At 40.5% G+C, this 22,065-nt stretch overlaps 1 pseudogene; it reads left to right on the top strand.

Annotated features, from left to right (window-relative positions):
- The window catches only part of LOC125903310 (NLR family CARD domain-containing protein 3-like), a 33,385-nt pseudogene extending 13,230 nt beyond the window's left edge, over positions 1–20,155 (top strand).
- Positions 20,156–22,065: the final 1,910 nt, after the last annotated feature.

The raw sequence follows: 22,065 nt of genomic DNA, 5'->3' as shown, positions 1-22,065 counted from the left end.
ACAGAAAACAGACAAAGTGATTGAATTTGGAGAATGAATAGAGCACATATTCAAGATCCAGAGTTAATAAAATTTGTGAATGACAAAATAGATTACTTTATTATTACAAATGTGGAGGGAGAACAAACGGATAAACCAACCCCGGAAATAATTTGAGATGCTTTTAAAGCATATATTAGAGGAATGATTATTTCCTTCTCAGCAAAGAAAAATAATGAATTAGATCTACAAATCAAAGAAAAAGAGAGAGAGATTGCAGTTTTAGAAAAGTCCCATAAAAAATCTTTACAGGAGTCTGAAGGTAAATTGTCTGAACTCAAACAAGATTATGAATTATTACTGGTAAAGCGGACAAATAACTATAGATTTAATTCAAATAAAGCTTTTTATTTAATGGCAAATAAACTGGGTAAGCACTTAGCAGCTTTAATAAAATGGACGGATTTCCCGTTGAATTTAATCCAACTTTTTGGAGCAAATTGGCTTCCTTATCCATTCAAATGACAAGAAACGTGAAAAAATCCAGTCCTTCCTAGATCTATGTATCAAACTACAATCTGTTATATTAAAACCAGGTAACTCTGGAGAGTCCCCTTCAGACTATAGACCTATAGGTTTACTCAATTGTGATAATAAAATATGAACTAAACTTATTAATAGATTAGCAAAGGTTTTACCAGATCTGATACATATTAATCAAACTGGGTTTAATAAAAATAGACATTTGCAAACAACAACATGTTTCGGTATAATACAACATGCAAAAAAACATAATATAGTTTTATCAGTGATGGCGGTTGATGCCGAAAAGGCATTTGATCGGCTTGAGTGTCCTTTTTTGTTTAAAGTTTTAGAAAAATTAAACCTACCGGCTGAGATTATAGATTTTGTAAAATTACTATATAAATATCCTTCAGCTAAGATTTATACGAATGGTTTGCTGTCCGAGGAATTTACACTAGAGAGAGGCACAAGACAGGGTTGCCCACTTTTCCCACTCCTTTTTGCAAGATGATCTTTTGTTGTATTAACCAATGTTGAAAAGTCTATACCTCTATGGAGCTATACTGGGGCCAAATGTTTTTTTTCAAGTACAAAACATTTGGCCCCAATATAGCTCCATATACCTCCTTTGCTTAAAGCCTCAGTGTGTAAAAATGGTGAATAACAGTGACATCAGCGGTCAAATTCTAGATTGCAGGGCTCACTCGCGCTCACTCGCTCACCCCTCCCGTTGGGTAAGTGACGGTGGCCTCGTAGGACAAAAAGCCTTGCGCAGACAGAGATGGCATCATCCACGAGTTTGTAAAGTTTTTCAGGAGTAGGCCTATAGCGATGAGGTGAATATTTATTTAGGAATCTAAACCATGTTACGATATTGTAGCGACCCTGCAGTAAATGTCCTGTTATAATGTCAGTGTTCTGTGAGTTAATGGCATGTTTGGGATTGAATGAGTATAGGTAGGGGGGTGGGGTGCGAGTGTGACGAGGATGAGAGCTGTGTGAGTGCGCGTGCTGGTGTGTGTATGAGCGAGCTGGAGGAGAGAGCAGGAGTGCACAGTTGGAGTTACAGCTAAGTTCTTGTTTGTTGGTTGTTTTGGCGTGGTTACGGCCTGTACTGTTCAGTAATAAACGGTGGTTTGCCGAATAACTGCGTCATCCTTTCCACACGTCCTGGCGGACACTACAATATGTTATAGCTTACCAGTGACATATAGGTTATCTGTGAGATATAACGTTATGTTAGGAGTGTTTTATCTCTAATTGTTTTGGTAACACAAGCAAACATTAGCACAGTAATGCTAAAATAACACGTTTATGCCATAGTCACGGCACAGTGCGGCAAATATAGGTTGGTACGATTGTAATATATGCGTCTCCAGAGTGTTCTTCCACAGGAGTTCTTTCCACCTGGAATAAGCAACGTCGATATTCACTCGCGTTTTGTCCCGTCCTCGCTTATCTGATCTTTTTCTTTTATTTGGTGGCATGGTTTCCCTCTTACGGGCCAAAACATATGTGTGGTCCTCCATTTAAATTGCGACAGAATCATAAAAGGTCAAAGCAGGTTCACGCAGAAGCGCCCCGGATTGATCTTCACCTTAACCGTCTCCAGTGACGGCATATCCCTTTCGGCCACTGTATTCAAATATGGCGACGCAAGAAGGCAGCCTCCAGCAGACCGCGCCCTGCCTGTGTGTATATAGAGAAATCATTCTAAGCCTATGAGAAAGCTTCCATTTGTATGTGAATTGCATTACACTTTAGTAAATATATATTTATGAAAGCAATGGTTGATATTTGCTAATAAACAACCACGTAAATTACACATTGTAACTTTAAAATTATTTCTGAATATTCATCGGTCTCAGGTTACAAAATTAATATGGGAAAAACAGAAATAATGGTAGTAGGGAAGCATAAAAACATATTGCAAGACTTAAAATAATCATTTAAGTGCACCACAAGTATTAAATATTCAGGATGTGTAATAAGTGACAACAAGCAACGGACATATAAAAAGAAAATTTTATTTCATTACTCAATAATATGAAATCTGAATTGAGTAAATGGATGAATCTTCCTATAAACTTAACGGGAAGAATCAATTTATTTAAAATGACGTGGCTTCCAAAATTCCTATTTCTATTTTCAATTACCCCACCAAAAGTATTCTTGAAAAAAGCTTATTCCATTATTACAGACTTCATATGGGCAAACAAAAATCATAGAGTTAAAAGGAAGGTTTTACATCTTCCAAAGTCAGAAGGCGGTTTTAATCTCCCAGATTTAGAATTATATCATCTTGTCACTCAAGCATTTTATCTTAACTACGACATGTATTCAAAAATACAATAGCAGAACAATGGATTCATGTTGAAAATGCACAAGTTTATTCTCAAAATCTTTTTACTTATATATTTTCAAAGGATGAAAACATTAGTTCTGTCAATTTTATAGTAGAAATTTAAAGGCTACATGGAGAAAAATGAAGAGTATTCTGAATGAACCAATATCAGTTCCAAAAAATACTTTTTTATGGAACAATCCTTGGATGGCTCTTCAAAATTTACCATTAAGCTGGTCTACATGGAAGGATAGAGGGATAGAAACTGTTAATGATTTAATGACTGGTAACAAATTTAGCTCCTGGAAAGACATGCAAAACAAATTTGATCTGTCTACTGTAGAGTTCTTTAAAAATATGCAACTTAGAAGTCTATTTCAAACTTTTCATTTACCTGCATTTGGACAGCAGAGCAATCTGGATGAAATTATATTTGATGCAGTAACAGGTAATAAATTATCAGGTAAAGTTTATAGAATCCTGCAGAAATCCTACTCTGTAGACACTTTGTTGCAAACTAGAATACATTCATGGAACCAAGATCTAAAAATAAATGATATTAATTTAAGATGGAGGGAATGTTGGAATTTAACAACAGGTATTACAGCTAATGAAAATTTGTGTTTAATCCAATACAAAATAATGTACAGAACCTACTGTACAAGAGATAAAGTTAATAAATATGATAGTAGTATATCAGGGAACTGTTTTAAATGTGGACTTACAGATTCATTGATTCATGCTTTTTGGGACTGTAGCAAAATTAACAAGGTCTGGTTTCATATGGAATATTCAATCAATTGTATTGAAGAAATTGATACTGAAACATTGGAAATCCACATACCCTCCTACGTTATTACACTGGAAAAAAGAGATACGTTATTATTTGAACATGGAAAAGACAATAGCCATTGAAAAGAACAAATTAACTCAATTTGAAATCATATGGGGAGAAATAATACAAGCCTTGAGTATATGAAAACAACAAGCGCTTTATATTTAAACATAGATTTGTTTTGTTTTGTTTTGTTTTTTGGTCTTGTTAATTGATTATTGTTTACTTTTGTCGATGTCTGGTTTACTTGTAAAAATATGATTAATACAGGACATAATAATTTAAAGGACAGTACTGTTGTGGATATTTCAGTTGGGAAAGGATGGTGATACTCAATAAAGAGGAATGGCATTTAAGTTATATATGATTCATGTATTTAACTTGATCATTCATAAAGATAATGATGTTGGGCTTGTCTATCTAATATGTGTGTTTTGTTTTGTTCTTGTTTTGTTTGTCGATAAGATTGTGGGTCTTTGCTTTTTGTTGTTTTGTATGTTGTATATACTTGAAAAAGTAAATAAAATCTTATAAAAAAAAAAGAAGTAAACAGAGAGGTAAAATAAATATATTCACATATGAGTTCACACAGTTAGTAATATTAATGCAAACACTCCTCTCTGGCTGTAACTGAAGCCACAGTGTTGCTTTTTACTTTTCAAGATTCTTCAAAGGTGGAAGTAGGCGGCACGTGATCGATCAGTTTTAAAGGTCAATTGATGCACTGAACACATCATTTGACTTGTTTTATGTAAACGTGCAGAGCCTGAAGAAGAAAGCCTGAGTTAACAGACAGTTGACAACCACCTTCATGGTGTCTGTTATCTCTGACTGAGACTTCAGGGTTTGTTGAGTCAGCTCAGACAAAGAGAGACTGGTTCTGTTGAACTGGCTTCATGGTGCAGCCCTCTGGTTTGTGGGCTCATATCAAATAATACTGCAGGATGTGTTGATGCTCATCATCTGACACCAGTGTGTGTTGCCCTTAAGTCTACAAACTATTGTCCAAAGACAAAGAAACACTTCCATACTGACAATGGATCAGCTGACTGTAATGGTGAAGTGTTGTGTGGTGGTGATGAACCCACAGTAAAGTGCTGGAACACCACCTGCTCAGGTACACTGAACTAAAACAATATCAGCTGATTAATAATAAGTGATGAACATGTCAGTCCATGTGTAGACAATAACAAAGCTGTGTGTATGAGAGTGATGTAATGTCCATGTTTCCATGGTGAAAGAGGAAGTGCTGCTCTGACCCCCCTCCTCCTTTCAGGGTGGAGCCTGGTGGAGTCCGATGGTTGAGACCAGGTCTGAGGAAGTGTAAGTGTGTTTTTAATTTGATCTTCAAACTGTGACATCACTCATTCAAATCTCTGATGTCATCATCAGAGTGATGATAGATGAATAACTGCAGCTGTATTGTGTCTTCTTCTCTCCATCAGATTCCTGTGAACTCACAATCGACACAAACACAGTGAACAGGAAGATCAAACTGTCTGACAACAACAGGAAGGTGACACGTGTGGAGGAGGGTCAGTCATATCCTGGTCTTCCAAACAGATTTGACCGCTGGTCTCAGCTGCTGTGTAGAACTGGTCTGACTGGTCGCTGTTACTGGGAGGTGGAGTGGAGAGGAGGGGTTTATATATCAGTGCGTTACAGAGGAATCAGGAGGAGAGGAAACAGAACTGACTGTGTGTTTGGATGGAATGATCAGTCCTGGAGTCTGAGCTGCTTTAATGGTGGTTACACTGTCTGGCACAATAACAGAAAAACACACACCACCTCCTCCTCCTCCTCCTCCTCCTCCTCCTCCTCCTCCTCCTCCTCCTCCTCCTTCTCCTACTCCTCCTCTGGTAGAGTAGCAGTGTATGTGGACTGTCCTGCTGGCACTCTGTCCTTCTTCAGAGTCTCCTCTGACACACTGATCCACCTCCACACCTTCAACACCACATTCACTGAACCTCTTTATCCTGGCTTTTGGCTCCTGTCACCTGGTTCCTCAGTGTCTCTGTGTTCTCTGTAGGAGGGAGAGTCTCCTCCTGTTAGAGAAACTTTCTCACTGCTGAACAGATAGTTCAGTCTGTACAGGATCACACACAGCTGATGGTAGTTCAGTGAATGTGTGTAGGATGCAGTATTGAGTTTTTATGTGATGCAGTACAGTAGACTACTGTATGTTTTGATGCTGTTTTGCAGTATTTCCTATTTTGTTATCGTTGTTGGCTAATCTCAGTAACCTCTGCTTTAGTGTCTTTTGGTATTTAATGTGAATAAGGATCTGTTTCACTCGAGACTAGGGCTGGGCGATATGGACAAACATCAACATCTCACTGTGGCTGTTTTTGATTTTACTCTTCCTCCCTGCTGTATTATTACACTTGTCTTAATTGAAGAAAAGCCTCTAATAAAGTTCTGCTAATTCAGTAATAAACATATTTTAACTCCTTATTTTGTTGTTTAAAAACTTTTATTGTGAAGCAGCAAAATAAGGAAATGTTGAGTTTTTGAGCACCAACTTCACACAACTTCAAATACGACTGATAGTGAACATGAAACAGTAAAATAAAGCAGATATGTAAAGTAAAAACAGGACGCAGGAGAGAAACTAAACCCCAAACCACAGTTAGAAGCTATAAAAGACTGGGAGCTGAACACACAGAGATTTTTAAAGACACCTGTCTGTCTGGTCTCCAGCAGACAGGTGAGGAGAGTCTCACAACACACACGGCTTGTTTGAGGGGTCATCAGGTGTTGGCTGCGGTCGGCGAGAGGCCACCACTACCCACTTGAGTGAGGGCAGCCCGTCTTTTGGACCTTCTCCCGAGAAGGAGTACTAATATCAGTTTATACATTTTGAAAGCAGCAAAAAAAAATCATATTTACTGTACACTAGTTGGCTGCAGTGGACAAACAGAAAACTGTGCAGAGTACTCATCCAGGTCACTGTAGTCTTGGAGCTGTAAAAGGTACAGTTTCTTACACAACTTTGTTTCTTCTATATGTAATGATTTGTGTTCAGAAAACAGATTGCAAACAGAATTGATATGCAGATTGTACAGCAGCTTGAACTGAGTGTGTACAGTTTACTGCAGTTACATTTGACTAATTTGTTTCTTGTCTCTCTCTTTTGCCTTAAAGGATTACTTTCACCACAAAATGACAATGTGTTTATTAATTACTCACCCCGGGTTACCTTGAGTTTGTGAAGACAGTTTTCCCCGCATGCCTCCAGTGTTGCTTGCCCAGGTGCATACTGGACTGTTTCCGCAGAAACGTTTTAAATGGTAATGTTTGAATGAAAATGCATGTGTTTGGGAAATACTGAGCATATGGCCAGATGAATGAGACTTGGATTATATTACAGGAGTTGTGTGAGAGTTTGTAAAATGGATGTTTTTTAGACAGTCACACCAGACCAAAAGTGGAGGAAGAGGCCATGGCACAGGAGCCTGAGTATTCAGCATTTGGAAAGTGCTGGACTTAAGGATGGAATCAAAACTAGGCCTAAAGCTAATATGTGGCTGCTGCGGTCCAGCATGAAAGAATGACATGGAAGAATTTGATCCAGTACAATAAAAAAGGTGTTTCTAAGTATTTGTAGTATTTGTACTTTGGATGCCATTCTGTATTGGTTCTTGTGGGTATTACATGTCAACATCAACTGATGGGCACAGAAAGCCCTGTACACAAGAATAACATTATGACAGTATTTTAACAGGGCATCTCAAACAGTGTAAAAAGAGCAGACTGCAGCAGGGTTTGTTTTCTCTAGTAAAATCTGAGAAAAGAATTCAACTCATGTTGAGATTTGCTTTCTTGCTTTTTTGGCACATACTATAACTAAAGTATCAACAAATGACACAGGCATAAAGCACACATTAAGGCTGAACTAGTTCATATTGATAGCTGTATTTTATATTGTGTTGTCCATTGTGTAAAGATTAATTGAAAGAATGTATTCATTTGACCACAAGTTGTGTTTGATGGATTGATGGAAACATCTGATTATGAACACATATTGTGTGACTGATGGTGATGTTTAGTAGTCAATCAGACTTAATGCATTCATCATAAGCTATGTATAGTCTGTCGTAAAATTGGACTGTTGTAATTATTGAATTATTTATCAACACAAAAACTTGTGGTAAGTTGGATGTTTTCTATGAAAAGAAATATTAGAGTTAAAATGTAAAGTTACAGTGTCTGTGCAGCCAGTGTCTGGATTTGATGGCGTTTTATAGAATAGTTTTTGGGGCGTCGGTGGTTTAGTGGTAGAACAGGCGCCCCATGTACAAGGCTGTTGCCGCAGCGGCCCGGGTTCAACTCCAGGCTGTGGCCCTTTGCTGCATGTCACTCCCTCTCTCTCTCTCTCCCCCTTTCACGCTTGACTATCCTATCAAATAAAGGCTAAAAATGCCCTTAAAAATATCTTTAAAAAAAAGAAGAATTTCTATTTTACCGTTGTTTAATGGGAACTGACTGACAACCAACCGTTTATCCACGTTTTTATTGTAGTTTTCTCTTCAGGCTTTTCTGTATTAAAGAGGAGCTGAGCAGGAGCTGATCCCAGTCTGGTCCATGGGTTTTAAATGGACCAGAACAGCTGATGGTTTTTATCTGGAACAAATAAACAGTATGAAACCTTTCTGCTGGCCGCATTTCAAGCCCTGGAGGTGAATCCATGTCTTCTTTTCTAAAATAATATCAGTGATTTGAGTGTTGCTGTTGTCAGTGATGAGGAGCTTTATTTGTGTGTCAGAGTTGCTGCTGTGGGTTAAACAATAACATGTATCATATAAAGTCATATAAAGACAGAGCAGCTGATCTTTGAACTGAGCGCTGCAGGTTGGTTCATGAAAGTGTTTGAGTGTGACAGCAGCCCGCAGACACAGAGGACTGAATCCTGACGGAGGACAACAGAAAACTCTTTGTATCCACAGACCTGGTCCAGACAGCAGAGAGCTGCAGAGTGATGATGTCCACGAGAAGAAACTGAGTAAGTGGACCTTTGATTGATTCCAGTCTCTAATGTGTCCCTGTTGGTTCATGTGTTCACCTCCTGTCTTTGATCCAGACTCCACAAAACTCCACAAGTTTATCTTCATAGTCTAATGATGAACCTGTCTGTCTGTCTGTCTGTCTGTCTGACTGTCTTCATCAGGAGGCTGCAGGTTATCACCAACATGAAAAGGTATCACACTCAACACATCACATTTGATCCTGTTTCACCTTCAACATGTTCATCAACTCTCTGTTTCCTGTTTCTCTGCTCTCTCACCTCAACACTGACTTATAAACCTGTAAATGTGCCGTTAGAGCCACAGTGTGTGAACAGAAGTTTATTTAAATGTCCAGACATAGTATAAAGCCCATACAGGTGATACTGGACTTCAGTTTGGACCCTGACACTTGAATTATTTTATTTATATTTTATTTTATTTTATTATTTAATCCAACAGAAACAAATGAGATCATCTGTGAGTGTGAGGACGATCAGCCGACGGTTTCACGTCAGAATAATATGAGCTGTGTTCAGAGTTTATTCTTTGTATGTATGTATTTGTGTTGTATATATAGTGAACGTTACATGATGTGTCTCTGTTAAACTGTCTGAAGCAGCAGACTGAACACATGTTGCAGAAACTGTTGATACAAAAACTGTTGGAGACAAACTCTGAGATTAATCACAGGTTCAACTGTTTGTCATATGACATGCTGTATCCATGGCAACGACTGTAGTCCTCATGTTAACCCTGTGGACTCAGCAGTGTCACAGTGTTAACAGTGAGAATTTAAACACATGACAGAGTGAGTGAAGTGTGGGAGGGCTCAGTGTGCAGGTCCACAGGGTGGAGGTTAGGATTGTGAGCTCCCCCTGGTGGTCAGTGAGGTTTACAGCTGCTCTCAGTGTTCCTGTCAGTCTGCTGTCATCCTGTAGGATTCTACTAGAGTCCACAGGATGGGACTGCTGCAGAGGTCTGGGGAGCAGCTCCAGAGTTTTGGGACTAGTGTCAGAGGTTTGTGAGGAAGCTTCAGAGCTCTGGGAACAAGTTGTAAAGGTTTGGGGACTTATGGTAGATGTTGGTAGCTTAGCTGCAGAAGTCTGGTGACAGACCTCAGTTTGATGAAGAGTCAGTAGTTTCAGAGAGTTCCTTGTTAAAGTGTCACCTTGTATATCCTAACCTTTGTTGGTGACTTTTGTTTTGTAGGAACCTCCAGAAAAATCCTCTGATTAAAGAAAGATGATGATTTTTTTTGTCTATTTTGCATTAAATTTAAACTGACTATCTTTTTGGGTTATGGACAGTTTGAAGACTTCATCTTGGGGTCTGACAAACTGTGTTGCATAATATTTCTCTGTTTTTGGACATTTGTATATTTAACTGTTATTAGGTAATATAATGTGCAGATTCATTGACCCATAACTACATCTTGTTAAACCATAATCTTCAGCTGTCAGCACTCACACACATTTTCTTCAGTAAATTCAGTTCTAGTTAAACATTGCTGTGTTGATCCTTTTCCTGTTGATAGCTGATAGTTTCTCCAGCAGCTGCTGAGGCCGAAGACTAAATACTGAATTTCCCTCCCTGCTGGTCTTCCTCTCTGTGTGCTAGGATCCATCAGAGACCAGACTCACCTGGACCTGAACCTGAGCCCAGCTGTGTGTCTCCTGAGACCGACCAGTCACATGAACATGGCATCGATGTTAAAGGACAAAAAGTCTCTGCTGCACAGTAAGCTGACATTAAATGTCAAATGAAGCTGACAGCTTCCCAGTATAACTGGTCTTCGACTGCTGATATTTAAGTTCTCCTTCTGAATCTAACCCCAACTCTCTGGGGACTAGTTGAGGAGGTCTGCTCAGGTGTGCTGTGGCCTAAACCAAACCTCAGTTTGAAGTGATGTGGCAGGTCAACAGTGTAAAGTCTGAACACATCAGACTAACAACACACTGCTTAAACAATCACACACCAAATACAAACAAGTATCACATCAGCTGTGACTCTAGTTGTTTAGTTATTGTATCCCATTGTAATGTTGGTTAAATAAGCATTATAAACAAGACGTGTTTCAAGCACATGCTTTAACTGTAATAAAATAACTTCCAGTGCCAAATAAAACCAGTGAAATCAGAGACAGAAATCTTGTATGTTCAGTTAATTTCAGTGTTTCTATCAGTTTCCAGCAGCAGAGAGAAAAGTCCCCTGTACCCAGCTGTGTGTCCATGAAGAGTGATCGGTCTATGGGTTGTGGGATTACCTTCAAAGATGGACTCCCTTCTTCTGACCTGCTGTAAGTAAATAAAACTGTTCTGATCCTCAGTCATGAGACACAGAATCAGGTGTCCATCATTCATAGGGTTAGGGTTGGGTGGTTTACATCTGGTTTTCATTCTGATCAATTATGACAGAACACAATATCGTTGACTAACAGGTCTTTATGTGTGCGTGTTTGTGTGTAAATCATTAAGTGTAAACAGTTTATATGGTGCAAACATAATCACAGCTACTTCCTCCTCAGAGTCGACCACGGGAGGTCATATTTTCACATAGCTGCAGATTTGTTGGGACTGACACAAGACTGAGGACCAGCTGCAAAAGTCTTGAGAATAGATGAAGTAGTCTGGGGACTAGTTCCACAGTTTTGGAGACTACCTGTGGTGGTATGGGGAGCAGTTCTGGATCAGATGCAGAGGTCTGAGGACTTGCTGTGGGGGTTTTGGGACTACTTTCAGTGGTCTGTGTTCAAGCTTCAGAGGTCTGTGAACAAGTTGTAAAGGTATGTGGACCAGTGTCAGATGTTTGGGGCCTAGCTACAGAGGTCTGTGCACTGGCCACAGAATTTTGGAGACTACCTGCAGAGGTCTGGTGGCAGAGTGCAGTTTGATGAAGAGTCAAGAGTATTAAGTCTTCACCTGGCAGGGGTATAAAATTCCCAAATTCCTAATAGCACATCAGATTGTGGTGGTCGGTGCCCTGCGTCACACACATCCACTACTCAACTCAAAAAATACCTATGCTGGGTTTTCAAACAAAAATGGTGCATATTCACTCACCAGCAGAAGATGTCCAGTCCATCCTCAGACAGACAGTCAGTTAGCTTGTCAGTCCCTGGCAATGAAAGAAAAGATCGTTCATAGTTCACTCGTTCTACAGAACCAGATTAACTCTGTATATCCACCATCCAACTGCCCGTCTCCAAGGATGTCCATCCCCTGCAGCTGACTGCAGCACACTGGCTGGACTACAGGAGGTCATTCTGGTGTTTATAGAGAATCATTAAGCTTGAGTCGTAACAAGCGTCACTCGGTTTTGTTTTCATCGGCCAACATTTGTGTGAAGCCTAAAACTGAGTTATTGTTTTGTGGATTTTTTTGGAAACCTGAAGAGATTTTATGTTGAGACGTGGACTCTTGCTGAGATTTGAATGGAGATAAAGACTTATTTTGTTGATGGTTGACCTGTAGGTTTTATATTGGGCACTGAATGTGTAATAGACTGTGGTGAACTTCACATTCTTGTGTGTGTTTTATTTTTTGTTGTCGGCTGGTGCCTTGTTTGGTTGATTCTTATTCCAAGGCTCATATACTGAAAGACATGGGTCCTTTCTGGAGGTGATTGGTACCTAACTAAGAAACATTATCTTTGTCTGACCTGAACTCTGACTGGTACCTGGGCTCCAAGTCAAACTGCTGTAATGTGACTCTAATGGTTTAAGTTATTACTTCTCATTGTGACGTCTTTTTTTAAAATGCTGATGTTGCTTAGTTGGGAGAAGAAGCAACCAACAAGCACCGTAAAAAACATGTTTCAAACACATGCTTCAACTGTAATAAAATAACTTCCAGTGCCAAATAAAACCAGTGAAATCAGAGACAGAAATCTTGTATGTTCAGTTAATTTCAGTGTTTCTATCAGTTTCCAGCAGCAGAGAGAAAAGTCCCCTGTACCCAGCTGTGTGTCCATGAAGAGTGATCTGTCAAAAGACCTTGGGATTACCTTCAAAGATGGACTCCCTTCTTCTGACCTGCTGTAAGTAAATAAAACTGTTGATTGAAACAGATGAACTAACTGTTCTGATCCTCAGTCATGAGACACAGAATCAGGTGTCCATCATTTACAGTGTTGTTTACATCTGGTTTTCATTCTGATCAATCATGACAGAACACGTCTTTAACTAACTGGTCTGTGTGTGTTTTTGTAAATCATATAAGTTCTACAGTCTCCTGGCGCAAACATCATGTGAGCTCATTGTTGATGATTCCTCCACAGAGTGGACCAGGAGAGCTCAGAGGTTCCCAGTGGTCAGTCTGCCCAGCAGCATCAAACACACCTGGACTCCATATTTATGGTCTGTACATGTACAACAACTACTTTAACATCTATTCTGTTCACAATCATCTCCATGCTGCACTTTTACACCAGTGGATTGTCAGTGTGTCCAACATGGATCTGATGTTTGATTGTGTCATTCATATAATATTCTGTTCCAGCTGCTGGAGGAGAACATCGTCACTTTTGTGAAGAGCTGAAGAAGATCCAGAAGGTTCTGAGTTCAGATTACCCAGAATGCTCAGAGAGTCAGAGGGAGGATGAGGAGGTGTTGGATGGTGAGGATGAAGAGCAGAGGAGGATGAGCAGAGAGGCATTTCTGAAGATCACACTGAACTTCCTGAGGAGAATGAAGCAGGAGGAGCTGGCTGACTGTCTGCAGAGCAGTAAGAGGATTTCTATAAAGATTTAACATGATGGATAAACGGGACGTTTACTAATGTCTCAAGAGACGGACCAAAATATATTCATATACTCATTCTTGAGTAAATTATATGTTAAAATAGTTTCTTTTGTCTTATTGGTGTTCCTTGTTGTGTTCATTCAGGACATCTTGCTGCAGTCTGTCAGCATAAACTGAAATCTAACCTGCAGAAGAAGTTCCAGTGTGTGTTTGAGGGGATCGCTAAAGCAGGAAACCCAACCCTTCTGAATCAGATCTACACAGAGCTCTACATCACAGAGGGAGGGACTGCAGAGGTCAATGATGAACATGAGGTCAGACAGATTGAAACAGCATCCAGGAAACCACACAGACCAGAAACAACAATCAGACAAGAAGACATCTTTAAAGCCTCACCTGGAAGAGATAAAGCAATCAGAACAGTGATGACAAAGGGAGTGGCTGGCATTGGGAAAACAGTCTTAACACAGAAGTTCACTCTGGACTGGGCTGAAGACAAAGCCAACCAGGACATACAGTTGACATTTCCATTCACTTTCAGAGAGCTGAATGTGCTGAAAGAGAAAAAGTACAGCTTGGTGGAACTTGTTCATCACTTCTTTACTGAAACCAAGGAAGCAGGAATCTGCAGGTTTGAAGAGTTCCAGGTTGTGTTCATCTTTGACGGGTCTGGATGAGTGTCGACTTCCTCTGGACTTCCACAACAATGAGATCCTGACTGATGTTACAGAGTCCACCTCAGTGGATGTGCTGCTGACAAACCTCATCAGGGGGAAACTGCTTCCCTCTGCTCGCCTCTGGATAACCACACGACCTGCAGCAGCCAATCAGATCCCTCCTGAGTGTGTTGACATGGTGACAGAGGTCAGAGGGTTCACTGACCCACAGAAGGAGTATTATTTCAGGAAGAGATTCAGAGCTGAGGAGCAGGCCAGCAGAATCATCTCTCACATCAAGACATCACGAAGCCTCCACATCATGTGCCACATCCCAGTCTTCTGCTGGATCACTGCTACAGTTCTGGAGGATGTGATGAAGACCAGAGAGGGAGGAGAGCTGCCCAACACCCTGACTGAGTTTTACAGCACCTTCCTGGTGGTCAGACCAAAGTGAAGAACATCAAGTATGATGGAGGAGCTGAGACAGATCCACACTGGAGTCAGAGAGCAGGAAGATGATTGAGTCTCTGGGAAAACTGGCTTTGATGAGCTGCAGAAAGGCAACCTGATCTTCTATGAATCAGACCTGACAGAGTGTGGCATCGATATCAGAGCAGCCTCAGTGTACTCAGGAGTGTTCACACAGATCTTTAAAGAGGAGAGAGGACTGTACCAGGACAAGGTGTTCTGCTTTGTCCATCTGAGTGTTCAGGAGTTTCTGGCTGCTCTTCATGTCCATCTGACCTTCATCAACTCTGGAGTCAATCTGATGGAAGAAGAACAAACAACATCCCCGAGGTCTAAAGTCTTCAGAGACAAACAGAATCTGAACTATCTCCACCAGAGTGCTGTGGACAAGGCCTTACAGAGTCCAAATGGACACCTGGACTTGTTCCTCCGCTTCCTCCTGGGTCTTTCACTGCAGACCAATCAGAAACACCTACGAGGTCTGCTGACACATGCAGGAAGTAGCTCACAGACCAATCAGGAAACAGTCCAGTACATCAAGAAGAAGATCAACGAGGATCTGTCTGCTGAGAGAAGCATCAATCTGTTCCACTGTCTGAATGAACTGAATGATCGTTCTCTAGTGGAGGAGATCCAACAGTCCCTGAGTTCAGGACGTTTCTCCACAGACAATCTCTCTCCTGCTCAGTGGTCAGCTCTGGTCTTCATCTTACTGTCATCAGAAGAAGATCTGGATGTATTTGACCTGAAGAAATACTCTGCTTCAGAGGAGGCTCTTCTGAGGCTGCTGCCAGTGGTCAAAGCCTCCAACAAAGCTCTGTAAGTACAGAGACAGCTGGATTCATATATCATAACTTAAATGCTCTGTTGTCTTTTCAACTTACTATCTTTTTCTTTATTATATCATCTCTTCAGACTGAGTGGTTGTAACCTCTCAGAGAGAAGCTGTGAAGCTCTGTCCTCAGTTCTCAGCTCCCAGTCCTCCAGTCTGAGACACCTGGACCTGAGTAACAACAACCTGAAGGATTCAGGAGTGAACCTTCTGTCTGATGGACTGAAGAGTTCACACTGTACACTGGAAACTCTCAGGTCAGATCAAGCTGCAGACCATCTGAAATGATTTCAGATATTTCTCTGAACTCCATACAGTTTAAACATTCTCTCTCATGTCAGCATTTCTGAATCTGACAAATGTTCAATCAGGATTTGAAACTTCACAGTTCAGAAACTCTTCTGGTTCAATCCCACCTACTGAACTACATACAGATATTAACTCTGGCTGATATAGAAAAGACCATTATGCTTTCATATCATGTTATTTGGATTGACTCATTATTTATGAGTTAATCATAATTAACTGCAAGGATTTTAATCTGTGCTCAGAAGAGATTATACTGTAGATCACCAAATTTAGTGGGTCCTCACTTGTTACCATCTGGATGAAGTTGATATTTCAGTTTTACTGAACAAATTTAAAGTGTTCTTCTTGACTCAGTGTTATAATGCAGGTCTGTTAGTGTCCTGTTAGCTGAAGTACTAACTGAGATCTTTGGTCCTTTAGATTTGACTTCAGTCCAGACTCATTAATCAAAGAGGATTGCATTTTAACACAAATATTTTTCTCTCTGTTGATTGTTGTCTCTTCAGACTGAGTGGTTGTAACCTCTCAGAGAGAAGCTGTGAAGCTCTGTCCTCAGTTCTCAGCTCCCAGTCCTCCAGTCTGAGACACCTGGACCTGAGTAACAACAACCTGAAGGATTCAGGAGTGAAGCTTCTGTCTGATGGACTGAAGAGTTCACACTGTACACTGGAAACTCTCAGGTCAGGATTCATCAACATGTTCAACTGATGGCCACTTAGATCCTGATTTACATTAGTTGATAAACTCATAACCATCACAGGATTGTCTCTGCTGATATGATTTCAAACCAGTTGTGTTTTGTGTTTCAGTCTCTTTCCATCAACATGTTTTATGTTGTTTTTTTCTCTGTTGTTGGAACTTGAAATATCAGAGAGGAATCAGTGATGTTGTCAGATAGTTGGTGGACATTAGTGGGTGTTTGGTTGTGACTAGAAAAAAGTCAGTAATAATGTTGATGTAACCCCACAGTAGGCGACAGTATGGCAGTACTGTGGTGCCCACCCTCAGATTATGTGAGATGTGTGTTGTCTTGTGTGTTTGCAGTCTGTCAGGCTGTCTGATCACAGAGGAAGGCTGTGTTTCTCTGGCCTCAGCTCTCAGCTCCAACCCCTCCCATCTGAGAGAGCTGGACCTGAGCTACAATCATCCAGGAGACTCAGGGGTGAAGCTGCTGTCGGCTGGAGTGAAAGATCCACACTGGAGACTGGACACTCTCAGGTATGAAGAGGCCTGCTGCAGCCACAGACACTCAGTCTGATAGAGGAGGTAGAGCTGGAAACTGTCTGTCACACTGTCAGCCTGGCTCATATGACCCTGACACACCAAGCTGACCTCAAACAACCAGAGCTGATAAACACTGACTCATCAAACTGTTTGTGTCCAGACTTGTGTACATACACAAGTAGTCAGGGAACAGTAGCCAGGATGTGCCGAAAAAGAGGGAGGGAAGGTGATGAAATGTTTCTGGAGCGTTGTCTTGTTTCAACATTGGAGAATAGGACAGTGGTGTATCCTGACATGTTGTAGGTTCATGGTGGGCTGGTTAGTCATCAACATCGTCATGCTGCAGAGGGCTGTACCACGAAGCAAGATCAGTGGCTTAGCCAGACATGTTGAGTTGGGTTTTCTGTACCACAAAGATGGCTCTTTTAACCTGGCTAGATTGCCATGGTAACCTCTGCTACAAACCTGACCTGCTTGGGATGAGTTTATGCTCCGAGTTTCAGCTTCAAATCAGCTAAAAAGCACATTTCACTGCTCCTTTGAGAAGCATCACTCTATAATCAATGTGAATATATGAGCGATGCAGATTGTTAGCTGAGGGAAAACATTATAAATGCACTTTATCCAACTTGTTGAGCTGTAACGTTACATACATGTCCCCAAACGAAGCTGTGTGATTACAGTAGTGTTTACTGTATCTATCACGTCACTTTATTTTAACACAGGAACCTAGAGTCCATCAGTGATGCTGAAAATCTGAGGAACATTGTTTTATTTTATCTGTAAGGTTGTTGTTGCTCTCACTGAACTACTGAATATATTTGTGTCCTCTGGTCCATCTGTCCACGCTGGCTCTAAGAAAAGCTTCTTTAAAATCACAGATAGCAAACAGGTCACTATATTATTAATCAGGATGATGTTTACTGTCATATGAAATATGATAGAATCCTGTCAAAGCACCATAACGTTACCACTGTGGATTAGGTTTTATGTTTGGTCCTGATTTGCTGAAGTCTGTTTTACACTGCTGGTATATGACAGCTGATAGAACACTGATTAGAACATTAATTCGTATTTAGTATTGGTATTGGTATTTATCACAGATAATGCTCAATCAGTAAAATTCATTTCATTTCACTTTTCAAGATTCTTCAAAGGTGGAAGTAGGCGGCACGTGATCGATCAATTTTAAAGGTCAATTGATGCACTGAACGCATCATTTGACTTGTTTTATGTAAACGTGCAGAGCCTGAAGAAGAAAGCCTGAGTTAACAGACAGTTGACAACCACCTTCATGGTGTCTGTTATCTCTGACTGAGACTTTAGGGTTTGTTGAGTCAGCTCAGACAAAGTTGACAAGTTTGTTTTGCACTGACAGAGAGTTCCCTGGCTGATAAGAGTCGACTGGTTGTGGGACTCAGCACAGAAACTACTGTACTACTACTACTGTAATATTTTCAGCTCCAGATTACAGACAATAAAAACCAGTGCTGACTGTTGCTAGGAGACAGGATGTGAACAGCAGTGTCAGTCAGACACTTTGTACATCCAACCATCCACCCCGACCTCCTCCATCAGAGGTTCTGTCTCCTTTACTTCTGACAGACAACAGTCATGATGACACAAACAAAGGAGGTCACTCATCAGGAGTGAAACAGGTGGATTCAAAGCTCCAATAATCAATACTTGTATATTGACAGTGGATCAGCTGACTGTAATGGTGAAGTGTTGTGTGGTCGTGATGAACCCACAGTAAGCTGTTGAAACACCACCTGCTCAGGTACACTGAACTAAAACAATATCAGCTGATTAATAATAAGTGATGAACATGTCAGTCCATGTGTAGACAATAACAAAGCTGTGTGTATGAGAGTGATGTAATGTCCATGTTTCCATGGTGAAAGAGGAAGTGCTGCTCTGACCCCCCTCCTCCTTTCAGGGTGGAGCCTGGTGGAGTCCGATGGTTGAGACCAGGTCTGAGGAAGTGTAAGTGTGTTTTTAATTTGATCTTCAAACTGTGACATCACTCATTCAAATCTCTGATGTCATCATCAGAGTGATGATAGATGAATAACTGCAGCTGTATTGTGTCTTCTTCTCTCCATCAGATTCCTGTGAACTCACAATCGACACAAACACAGTGAACACAAACCTCAAACTGTCTGACAACAACAGGAAGGTGACACGTGTGGAGGAGGATCAGTCATATCCTGATCATCCAGACAGATTTGACCACTCGAGTCAGCTGCTGTGTAGAACTGGTCTGACTGGTCGCTGTTACTGGGAGGTGGAGTGGAGAGGAGGGGTTTATATCTCAGTGAGTTACAGAGGAATCAGGAGGAGAGGAAACAGAACTGACTGTGTGTTTGGATGGAATGATCAGTCCTGGAGTCTGATCTGCTCTGATGATGGTTACACTGTGTGGCACAATAACAAACAAACATCCATCTCCTCCTCCTCCTCCTCCTCCTCCTCCTCCTCCTCCTCCGTCTCTGGTAGAGTAGCAGTGTATGTGGACTGTCCTGCTGGCACTCTGTCCTTCTTCAGAGTCTCCTCTGACACACTGATCCACCTCCACACCTTCAACACCACATTCACTGAACCTCTTTATCCTGGGTTTAGGCTCTGGTCTGGTTCCTCAGTGTCTCTGTGTTCTCTGTAGGAGGGAGAGTCTCCTCCTGTTAGAGAAACTTTCTCACTGCTGAACACATAGTTCAGTCTGTACAGGATCACACACAACTGATGGTAGTTCAGAGAATGTGTGTAGGATGTGAGTTTGTCCTGAGGGTGGCGCTAAAGAAAACACTTCACAGATGACTCGTTTTCTGCTCCACTGTTTTTTTTCCTTTGTTTTTATTCATGATTTTTGTGTAAAATATTAATTTCTCTTCATTCTCCCTCCAAAGTTTTCCTCCAGTTTTTCTGATCTCTGTGTCTGTGAGAAAAATGTCTGCATGAGTCTCACTGAGAAATGCAGTCAGCAGGACAGGGACAGATCTGGGTCCAGACAAACACTCGGGTGCTGAAGGTCCACAGGATGCAGAGAGACAGAGGGAAGACACAAAGAGTCCTTCATGCTGTCAACAGCTGACATCATGTGGACTTGTGTTGTCCTCTGTTGTTGTCCTCTAAACTTCACTGTGCTCAGCCTCTAATAAAGACACTCACAAGAAGGCGTCTCCAGTTTTTCATGTGACAGCAGGAACCTTCATGAATTATAACTGACCTTCTGTGCTTCTAACAGAATTTTGTGCACTTCCTGTTCACACTGAAGGAGTCTCTCCTCAAACACAAGATCAACATCATGTGACTTTAAAAGCAACATCTCCTGTATAGGAGATAATATCTCAGTGCTGAAGTGGGTGTGCATAAGGTTAGGAGATAGTGAACAAAATGTTAGGAGACATGTATGTAGAAGATAATATCTCCTAAGTCAGGATGTCTTGTATGTAGGAGATCATATCTTGCACTGAGGAGATGAACTTTTGGCCAACATCACCCACAAAATAAATAAAATCAGTAATATCAGTGAGGATTTAGAGTGCATCATAGCACAGAGACAGAACTAGTAAAAAATTACAAATGATCTTCTGATTGCTTCAGACAAAGGACTTGTCTCTGTACTTGTTTTATTAGATCTTAGTGCTGCATTTGACACAATTGACCATCAAATGCAGCTACAGAGACTGGAACATTTATTTAGCCTTAAAGGTTCTGCACTAAGATGGTTTAATTCCTATTTATCCAATCAATTTCAGTTCGTTCACGTACACGATGAATCATCTTTACATACCAAAGTTTGTTTTGGAGTTCCACAAGGTTCTGTGCTTGGCCTAATTCTATTCACTTTATACATGCTTCCCTTAGGTAACATTAGAAATCACTCTGTAAATTTCCATTGTTATGCAGATAATACTCATTCTTCATTTGCTAACATTCACGTCTTATTACTGCATATGGCTAACTGGGCTTTACTGCATGTCACTAACTCATCTTCTTCTCTGGAGTCTTTGTGCTCCACTGTCTCGCCGGTTAACTCGTATCGCAGCTACACCTGGATTGTGTCATGTGGTTGTGCTGCTGCTGTGGTCCTGCCCGATGACTCCTGCTGCTGTTGTTATCATTAGTTATGCTTCTACTGTTATTATACACATATGATTATTATTGTCACATACATATACTATCATATAATAATATATACTTACAACATATTTTACCACAATTACTGTAAATATTATTTTAATATTATTACTTAAATAAATGTTGTTGTAGCTATGGTCATTACTGTCTGTCCTGCATCTCTCTTTGTCACTCTTTATGTATCATTTTTCATTGTGTCATATGGATTACTGTAAATTTATTGTGTTGATCTGTCCTGTACAACATCTATTGCACGTTTGTCTTTCCTAGAAGAGGGATCCCTCCTCAGTTGCTCTTCTTAAGGTTTCTACCATTTTTTTCCCCTGTTTAAGGTGTTTTTGGGGGGGTTAAGAGGAACTTCATTGGGATGCAGAGGCATACAAGCACAGGGCAGTAATTCTAATTTTATTTTTAGGCCTATGCTTTTTTTTTTTTTCTTTTTGAATCTATTCATAAAACATTAAGGGCTGAAGCTTATGATGCCCAGGCCTAACAACACCACTGGTTGCAGTCAATGTACGTCTATCTCTGAAGTGATTCAGAGCAGGATTATGCATCAGCTGCAATGTGCTTAACAATATTGATAAATTCTTACATCACAGTAATGCTAATGAAAAAACAGAACAGCAGAAGTAGGTCCTAATTCCTTGACATGGTAAAATGAAATGGGTAAGTGTGTTGGTGCGCATATGTCGACAAAGTTCTCAAGAAGAACCAGTAACACACACAGAGACAGTATTGGTCATTGACATGACGGAAGATTGAGGGCATATGTCTAGACTGATTAGTCAACTCCAAAGCACACATCTTGCATCTATGCATTGCTTCCTTTGCTGATGCTGTTCCACTCCCATTTCAAGATAACTTTTAAATTCAAATTAGCTTGTCATTTATATCTGGTGTGGGCTCCCTTCCATCACATTCATTGAGCCAGTTTGTGTCAAGTATATTTCATGTGCATAAGGCCAGTAAGATAAGACATATGGATCATGTGTAATTATAAGAT

The sequence above is a fragment of the Epinephelus fuscoguttatus genome, linkage group LG16 (genome assembly GCF_011397635.1).
Source record: "Epinephelus fuscoguttatus linkage group LG16, E.fuscoguttatus.final_Chr_v1".
Lineage (NCBI taxonomy): Eukaryota > Metazoa > Chordata > Actinopteri > Perciformes > Serranidae > Epinephelus > Epinephelus fuscoguttatus.
This window is presented reverse-complemented; position numbering and strand designations above follow the sequence as displayed.